The following is a 10,740-nucleotide window of genomic DNA, read 5'->3' on the forward strand; positions in this document are numbered from 1 at the left end:
ATAGCGTGCGGTCACAGTGGTGGCTAATGAACATTCACAATACAGCTCTCCTGATGTTACTGCGTACAATATTGCGATCCATATCATTTGAGCGTCATAAAAGCTGACAAGCTGGCATGTCTGACAATGAGTCGTAGCGGAAAGGTATCGCGAACAATTACTCGAAGCTTTATATTCCCCGAGCGGATTAAGGGAGATATTGCTTCTTCATACGATGGCTTCAAGCACGTTGTTTTAATTTTTTTGTCATCCTCTGCCTATGTTGTTCGCGTATATGAAAAATTAATATATTGGATGGATTATCTCGTTAACATGTTATTAAATATTACATCTCTTATATTATATAGGAGAAAAGCATTGCCATATATATATATATATTTTTTTTTATTTGTTTCTTTTCACAGAAATGGGACTTGACTTACATATTTCTAATTCTTACTTATTTCCATACTGTATTTAGAGCATCCATTATATTCAAAGTCCTACACCCAATCTACGTTCCTACCCTAAGCACACATATTTCATCTTATATCTAATATTAGAAATTTAAATATATATTTCTTTGTTTCTTCTAACTATACTGTGTACACTATCCTATACTTAATCTATACATTATACACTATTCATCGCATATCAACCTTCGGCTTAGTTCGGTACCTACATATGTTCTCAAGTTCTTTCTAAAACTCTTACTCAGCTTATCACCGCTCCATTTATCCTACTTTTTACTATATCTTCCTTCCTTAATACGCTTAATACGTTAGAATCTATCCTATAGCAGCCGCTTTTGGCTGCCTCCTTCTACTTTCTTCCTCAAGTATTCTGTCTTTCCCGCTGTTTTTACATATTCGTTTGCTAATTCATTAATTTCCCTCGCCACTTTTTTTCATTCGGTCCTTATTATAAACCGCTAAAAATACTTCATTCATCCTCACCTGTCTTCGATCTATATACTATTACAGTAAACATTACATTCTGATATTAATGATATTTAAAGCAGACATTAAATCGTAAAGGATATGGTAAAATCTATTTTTTATGAATTTGAAAAATCATTTTTATTATTATCTACAAATATTTTTAGATTATTTAAATGGTAGAGCCTTTGACTTAATATACAAGAAACATCAAAAATAGAGATAATATCATAAGTCGAATTTGTATATTTTATTTATATTATATATATTTGTTTATTTTATAATTTATATTATATATATTTGTATGTATATTTTATTTATAAGTGTTAATATGAGTAAGAAGTATTTTATTATCACCTTAAAATTATCCGCAAAAAGCAGCATTCCTTTTTTTGTTATGTAATGTACAACAATTATAGATCACAGTAAATTTATTCCTTTTTAGATTAGACTCATGATTAAGCTAGGTGACTGGACAAATTGTAGAATGTCCAATTTAGATATGTTTAATTTATTTAATCTTGATGTATTAAGAAAAATTGAAATATATAAAGATTGTTTTGTATGAAATTATGACGCGACATTATATCTAAAACTGGATATTAAAATTTGAAATACCATAATTATAACGTTGTTAAATTCGCTATATTCCATTCTGTCCGTGAAATAATAGTTTAAATAAGCAAAATAGTTTATTTATTTAACATTACAATTAATAATTACGCCTCGATTAAGAATAATTGAAGCAATATCTTTCTCGTGACATTATAACATAAATTCCATATAAATTCTATATAAGAAGTTAATTTCATAAATTCTATATAAAATATTAGAGAACAATTTTTCCCTAGTTCATACTTTAGCATTATACTTGCAATTTTCAATGAAAATGAAAGCTTTTTATGCCACTCGGCTAAATGTAATGTAGTATCGTAAATATATATTGATGATTTATTTACAATGAATGGATTGTACAGATGTTGATTAAATAGAAGAACGATGGTTGTTTAACGTGAACTAATCACAATAACGTACTATAATCTAGACAACTCAATGGTTAATTTGCAACTCTCGTCACAACGGATTCAACACTCTCTCTCACGCGGACCACACTCTCTCGACAACGCTAGCAACACTAATTCAACAACGCAACTCACACTCTCTGACTTCTCGATTCACACCCTCTGGCTTCTCCACTGACACTGCCTGTTCTAGCATCCCTTTGTCTTTTCTTAGGCCCACCACGCACGTGTTTCGCAATCGCTCGTGGCCAGGGTCACGTAGGACTTTTCTACGAAACTATTCAATTGAAGGACTGACGATACATTGATGGGCCCGACGGCGCCTCGGCTCTCGCGACATTGTTTATGGTTTATTTGATATCTCTTAGGCCTTTTGTCCACAACACTACAGTAATTTATGTTTAACAAGTAGGTGCATATGGAAAAAAGATTACTTTGAGTTATAAATACGATACTTACAAAAGTTCTTTGTAAGAAATAACACTTATTTCTTACTGCCAGTTCAATTTCGTTCTAATAATGTAAGTTTTTCAATTTTATAACTAGCAAAATTTTCGTTACTAACTTACAGAAAGGAAAACGTTGGTCATAAGCACAAGAGTTTACATACGTTTATGAAACTCTGTCTTATCTTTTATTACGAAACAATTGCTTTCCAGTGCAATTTTATTATCTGTTATATGTTGATAAATATGTTTTCTTATTTTAATATCAATTAACATTGATTTCCTATACTGTAAATTTGTTCCATTAGTATGAATATTTATTACCAGACTACACATGTTTACGGAAATTTACATTTTTATGAATATTTTATAAATCTTTGCATATTATATGTGATCTAAACACTTTTATATTTTAAAATTTTTCATAAATATATAAACCTGCGTAGTCTATTATCAATAAATTACGGTTATATCTTACAATCATAATGAAGAAGTAGTTCGTGTTAAGAAAGGATCGCCACGGTTGGTTGGCTGGCGCAATCTTGATGCCGATTACTTGATTTGCTGTTTAAGTGTCCTCCCCATTTACCGAGCAAATTTAACCATAATCTATTCCGTTAATATAATTTCACGTCGGCAATATCAGTTCCTACAACTTTATTATAAATTTGCGTCGATTATACAAAGCGTATCAACTATGTTAGTTTAAGTAATAACGAAAAGTAATCATGATAAAGAAAGAACATGTAAATTGGAAGTTTTGCAATGACGATGTGATGTATATGATTTTGTGGAAAAAATATATTAAATTGGATTATGTCGATATTGATTCAGAAAGTTTCAACAAATTGTTACTCTTTAACTTCGTGGAAATTCAATTTCGCGCACTCTTATTTTACTTTTGTTTTCTTTCCTCACGCATACGTGATGCAGAAAATGTCCATCTAAATAAATGATTATTTTCCGATTGTCTTTAAACGTTAACATACGCGATTTTGCGTGAACATGCACTTGAAAACTTAATGATATTCGGATATTGATAACCAACCAAATATTTTATATACAAGTATGTAGTCAATGCGGAACTTAAATAGATTGAATAAATAGAAACAATTAACGCGTATATTTTATAACAAAGACGGATTTAAAGAATTATTAATGAAAAAGTTATTCAGACAATATTTAAGCTAATAAATAAATAACATAATTTTATGATAATAAATAGTCGAGGAAAATATTTTATCGTGTAATTTGTAGAATTTTATTTTCTTAGAAACTATTCAATACTTTTAAATAATTTGTTTAAAATTACTCCATTTTACGTAATAAATATTCAATGAGTTTCAACTTGATATTATATAAAAGCCGCGTCACAATGCGTATTTTATATAATTATTCTGACATCTAAATAGGTAGCTAATAGAATAGAGAAAACTGTCTTAATACGTATATATTCATAAAGTCGTTCGTATATCGTTCGTGGAAATTTCTGCACGACATCGTACATATACAAGAGAAGTTCAAAGTGAAGAGACCGAGCCGACATTGAAGTAGCAATATAAAGTAATTAGGTAAAGTAATTAAGCAAATTCTGTATATCGAGCAGTATGCAATACTACTTTAATTGCTTGATGTATCTTTTCGCGCTTTATTCATGCCTTCCTTCGAACCAGGATTCAGTTCAGCCGTAAATTCAATAAATTTAATTAGCAAGCGTTTCGTGTCTCGGTTGATATTCCAGTAGCGAGCTCGTGTTGTTAGATCGCTCGTATATGATATATTGTTAATACGCTCATAATCCGTTCTCACAAATAAATATTGCAACGCTAAAAAAAAAGAAAGAAATTTCGCAAGAACCCGTTTATTTTATGCTATTAATATGTAGCAATTAACGAGATAGTATAACATAGCAAACGGTATAAAAAATAATAGCTTTGCCAAGTTAATTTGGAAAATTGGAACAGCCATAATTGTTTATAAAAATGATGACAAAATGTTGCTAAGGTGTTGTATTATTTCGATTGTAGTGAAACGAAATAATAGAATATTTTTCTCCAGTCTGTATCACGTGGCATAGCGGAAGAATCGAAGTTGAAACTGAAGGACATTCACACGATTTAATGCTTTTAAGCTATCGAGAAGTAAATAGCCCTTCTAAAGTTCAATAGTTCGCGAAGTTCCTTTCCACTCCTCGCTCCTCTTCTTTATTTTTTTCTTCTTCTTTTATTAAGGAACTTGACGTCCAGACTTTTATTGCTCCCAGTGGAGGAATAAGTAATAGCCTTACCGGCAGTTTGATCTTCGTTACCGGTATTTTTTCGAAGAAGAAACTTTTCTTTCCTAACGATCGTGCAACTTACCATACTGTGGCGTTTATTTCGACTCGTACTACTTGATCATACCGTTTGATACAGTACAGATAACATTTTACGACTCACGCCGCTGAAAAACAATGATTTCTCATACGGAGCGTATATCTTTGTGACTATATTTTCAACACACATTATAAATACATACATACATACATACATACATACATACATACATACATACATACGTACATACATACATATATAACTTCCACATACATGTATATTTGAAACGTATCAATGACCATGGAGAACGAATTATTAACACATTAAAGACAGCTTATGTAATATCACTCTTTTTCATAGCTAAAGCATAGCCAATTATCGATGAATTTATTTCATTTATTTCAATTAATAAAGATAAGCGATGCAAAGAATATTTGAAAGCCGCACTTTTCAAATACTCATATCTTGCCCTAATTAAAGGTTTTCCATTTTGGGATTTCCATACAGTTATCGACAGTTATACAGGGTGGTTGGTAACTGGTGGTACAAGCGGAAAGGGGGTGATTCTATGCGAAAAAAGAAGTCGAAAATATAGAATAAAAATTTTTCGTTTGACGCTTTGTTTTCGAGAAAACCGACTTTGAATTTTCGCTCGGTACGCGTGCACTTTATTACGTCTCGTTATAACGGATCTCACTGTAGGTCGTTGTCTCGATTGACGTTATGTTGATAAACACTTCCAATGTGACCGAAGTGTTTTCCTACCTATTAACTTACTATCCGACTTTTATCGCTATCTACTATCAGTACCTATTAGTCTATCATCATGTCTACATACAGCAATCGGGAATATACGGACATGATACTTTCGTTAGGTGCGTGTGGTGGTAACGCATCAGCCGCAGCTGATCATTACAGACACCGGTATCCCAATCGTTGATATCCTGACAGACGTGTTCTTCAAAGAGCAGAACGAACCCTCGGCGATTTTCTCGAAAATAAAGCCTCAAACGAAAAATTTTTATTCTATATTTTCGACTACTTTTTTCGCATAGAATCACCTCCTTTCCGCTTGTACCACCAGTTACCAACCATCCTGTATATCGGACTGTTCCTTCCGTCTTGTTTCTTTATGATTATTATATTTTTTCACAAAAAAGATCATTCGTCAGATCAGTCCATTTCATCGATCACGAGGTACGTTCCGATCATCTCGTGTCTACATGTTCCGAAATTTATGAATGTCCGGGAATCACGGAACGTCAGGCGTTCCCATTGTTCGATCACGATTAATTACGCAGAAAAGTACCAAGCGTGTTTCCCCTGTTTGACGCTCGATATTCGACATCACGCAAGCCGGAGACTCGTTGGCTTTCGTAACGATTATCAGCAACATACGATTGTATGGAAACTTTGAACAAGAGTTTAAAGCACATTTAGCACATCTTGCGAAAAGAGAGTTTTCTTAAAATGTTCAATGTGTTCTTAGCATATACATGTATCGAGGAGAAGGCAGCCCTTCGGTGACGAGATCGATTGTATATGACCGATGTCATCTTTTTTCTAATATTTTTTTAAAAACCCAACATGCGTTCTAGACATTTTTCAAATATAAAGATTCGTTTCAGTATTCGTTGTGTAAAGTAGCAATCGTAGAAATCTGGCCATATTAAACATGTTAAGTTACATCGTTGCACAAGTTTCAAACATCTAACATTCATGGCTCTTCAACATTCCATCGCCTTCTGACGAGATATCTGTAATCCGTGTCTACTAATACAATAAATCGGCAGAGATAGCGAAGTCACACTTTACCGTTAATTCATCTTTCATCAAATGTGCTCCGATCGCGCTCGTGCTCCAACTCTTGTTTTCATACAATTTCTAATATCGGTCTGAAACCAAGCAATACGTCGAAAAGAAGGAATAATATGTCATGAATAACGTGTGTGTATACGTGCGCGTAGGTGTCAGTGCACGTGCGTTTTGTCGCTCATACGAACAAAACGAGAGAAAAAGAAATAAGTTATTTTTTGGTGTTGCATAGCTTTTGCATATACATAAGTGGTTATATCGTATAGAGTGAGTTGTTTGGATATACAATTTGGATGGATGCACAGAGAGAAATGCAAAGAATGTTACGATAAAAAACGCTGAGAAAGTTGCCAGTATGAAAGTAACGTATGACCGTAACGTACGATAATATGCTGTCACGCACACTTGACGATTCTATAGGTGTTCTTAATGCGTTTCGAAGCTGTTTGTTGAACATGTCTGATAAGCGTGTTAAATTAACTTCACCAGGCTTTGTCTTTCTGTATGATTTCGTGCAAATCATCAAACACTCATGCGTCATCGTCATCTCGAGTGTGTTACGTAACACATTATATGCGGCTGCTTTCGTTTTGCAATCGCGACATTAATCATGGTGAAATTTATTTCCGTATGTTCGCGATTAGTCGAGCGTTCAAATTAAAATTGGGCTATTTGCATTGAAAAGTTGGATAGGATTATTTTTCTATTTAAATTAAATTTAATGCTAGAATTATCTTAGAAAAGTGACCATAGAATTTTTCATAGAAATTTTATAAATTTATGACGGTGCATCTTTTAACAGTTTCTCTGAGTTTTTGTAAATAGGTATAAAGGTTTTTCTTTTGCGTTATACGTCCTTTCATGTATCGTTCAGTTTTATTTCTCCTGTACTATGTATTGTACAATTACAATATATTTAATTTTACATTTAGTCGATAGTATTCTAGTATTTTAGAACAGAATAAGTAAATAGGAAATTTCTTAACAAGAAGGTACATATTTAAAGAACAATCTTTGGTTGATGTTTCTATAATTCATCAGAGAATTATAACGGTAATTCCCAGAAGCCAATTGTAATTTTTATTTCCTTAAAATCCTGTATAACTCATAGTGAAAATCATCTTCGTTTTCAAAGTCTGATTATACATAAGATATTTTATATTTAAAGACTTTGCTATTACTTCGAGTTTGTACGCAGAAAGGAAACTCGTTAATGCGAGTTATGTTTCACGTACACAATTCTCGTTCAGGACAAAAGTTTTGCAGATGAAGGAAAATTTTCAAATTGAATTTTGGTGAGCTTTTCGATGCAAACTGCGACTTTTCGGTAAAAAAAAAAATTACAAAACTGGCGCACAAGCATCGATTTAAAAGGCAAAAATGCAATACAAAAATTTCGTCTCGTTCGGTAACGTGTCGATATACGATGAACTCATGTTATGCAAATGTGTAACGTTTAGAAGTTGATCGACTAAGTGATCGTTTTCGGCGTGATATGCAATTTTCATACGTACAGCCGTTTTTACGAAAACGAGAACAAGACATTTGAATATTCGCATAACGTTCTCGCTCAATTCCATTTTATAGTAACGACCCCCTTTGTCGTTCCTATCGTTTAATCGAGTATCTCGTGAAAAACTAAGGTTAAGCTTCCTGTTACTAACGACGAACTGCCTAACGACCGTTTCAACGAACACCTCGAAAACGCGATTCACGAAGAATCGTCTATCGTATTGCCATGGGATTGTTCCTGATATAATAATCCCGAAACCTACTAAAAATCTGTCATTTTACTTCTCGAATATTAAACACAAGTCACGACTGGCGAGTTTTTCTAGAATTTAGCTCATCCTCGATCTCTTCGACAAAATTCTGATAGATCGGTGTTCAGATCGGTGCATATCCACACATGGCACGTATATCGAATATCGTTCGGGGGCTGAGATAAAGCAATTGAAAGAATTACGAAAAATTCCCTCGGCAATCGTTGGTGCCCTGTTAATAAAAGGGAAAGGGAGAAGGAGAAAAGATTGCGAAATAAATAAGTGTGTGTAAAGCGTATGCGCGCATGCGTGAGTATATATGTGTGTCTGAGCGCTCGCGTACCTCCTAAAAGGCGGCACGGAATATCCTAGTTTGTAAATGTTTCAAATGGTCTCGGACAAGAAAAGTCTCGAGAGAAAGAGAAAGATTGTACGTGTGCGTGCGAGAAGAAAAAAGACAACGGAGAGAGAAAAATAAAGAGCGGAGAAACCAGTTTTAAGGGATGTTAACGATGTACAAATGTGTAATTTAGTGTCGCAAGAGAAATCCGTCTACGGTGCGGTAACACGATAGCAGAAAATACTAAACAGAACAAACAAACAAAAAATATTACTTTTATTTTACGAGAGAGAGAGAGAGAGAGAGAGAGAGAGAGAGAGAGAGAGAGAGAGAGAGAGAGAGAGAGAGAAGTGAGAAAAAGAACGCGCATACAGGTGAACCTTTAGAGAACCTAGGCGTACCTATATTTCCATGATTACACATTTTTTGAACGTATACATGATAAATAGAAAAGAGAGATTACGTACTACGAGCGAGGGAAAAAGAACGTGAAGAAGGTGAAGGCCCTCTCCACACACTCACATGTACGGTAAATCATGTGCTATGACCGACAGTTGTCGAAATAAAATTCTTTTCGATCAAAAATATCTACTCGTGTCTGTTTCATTCGACTTACCTAGATTTTTACGCCCGTTTTTTCAGTTTTATTTCCCTTTTCCTTTTTATCTATTTTTTAGTCATGCAAATTGAATACTGGAAGTGCGTATTATACTAGTTGGATATAACAGCGATCGAATATAATCGCTCAATACGAACGTCAATTAATACGTATACAACGATGAAAAATTAAAACAGGAATCACATAATGAATATATCAGTAATATGTTATATTAAATTGCTTTCATTTTCTCGATTATTCGCATGATTGTCAATTATGAGGTTCTTTTTTTTCGATGTATATTTCCGTCTATTTTGCGGACGTATACAGGCTTGATGAGATTAAATATATTTTAAATACATCGTAGCGTAACGTGAGCGAAGCGAAACATCGGTTCTTTAATTTTTAATCCAGTATTAAAATTGTTTGCGTTAAAATTTTATCCGTTTGTATGTATATTCATTAATTTAATATTTAAAAGGTTGAAAATTTGTGGTTTAAAATATATCAGATTTGTCAAAGTGTGACATATTCACTACCATGAGGAGCACTGGTCACCGATACAAAATTTCCCTTTTAACAACAATAGAAAAACGCAGAATACGTTGAATTGCAGTTCGACACTACATTCATTGTTTGTTTTAACGTTTGGTGAAAACGGAAAGATCAGATGAAATACGATCGGTAGCGAATGGATGAAAGTTTCTAAATTTTCTAAAATGTCGAAAAATTGTAAAATTCGTTTTAGTCCCCCAAAAATCTCAAAAAGTTTTCAAAATTTATGAACGTACGAAGGTATGCTTGAGGCGAACCACAATATTTAATATTATTTTGTACGTTCCATTTAAAAAGAAAATCCCACCACATGAAACCTTATAAATTGAATTGAATGCGGTCGTTTACGTGAAACGTTTGACAGAGGGATTTTAATATTCCTTGGAAATGATAATCGATGAGAAGGTGAGAACCTTCACAAGGCTGATCCGCATTCATACATTGGCGGACAAAAGAAAGTTTATGGAATAAGAAGTATAAAGAGAGGAAAATTTTACATAAGCTCCGTTTTACGTTAATGTTTTATAAACCGAAATTTCACAAAATGCATTTAGAGAAACTGTACGTAATATGCAATACCTGATTTTTGTAGCTTCCTCAAAAGTGAAATACGTTCATTTTCCAATGAAACTAATGTTAAAAAATGATAAAGTAAATAGACATTCGTATGTTAACTGTGCAAAAGTTTAAGTACCTTAAAGTCACGATAAAAGTTGTAAAAAAAGAATTTAAATGCGGCGAGTTAGAAAAGAGGTATCTAATATGGAACAGCTGGAAAATGTGTAAAGAAATCGCAAAGAACTTTATTTTTGCTATGAAAAATGAATGTTAATTTAAATAAAAATGACATATAAGAGAATGTCTTCCATATCCTTGACTTATATTATATTAGCTTTCTTTGTTTCCTACACGTTGAACATGCGAATAACTTTAAACACATTCTTCGTGATCTCAATGAAGACATTGAAC

This window comes from Bombus affinis, chromosome 4 (genome assembly GCF_024516045.1).
Source record: "Bombus affinis isolate iyBomAffi1 chromosome 4, iyBomAffi1.2, whole genome shotgun sequence".
In the NCBI taxonomy this organism is placed as follows: Eukaryota; Metazoa; Arthropoda; class Insecta; order Hymenoptera; family Apidae; genus Bombus; species Bombus affinis.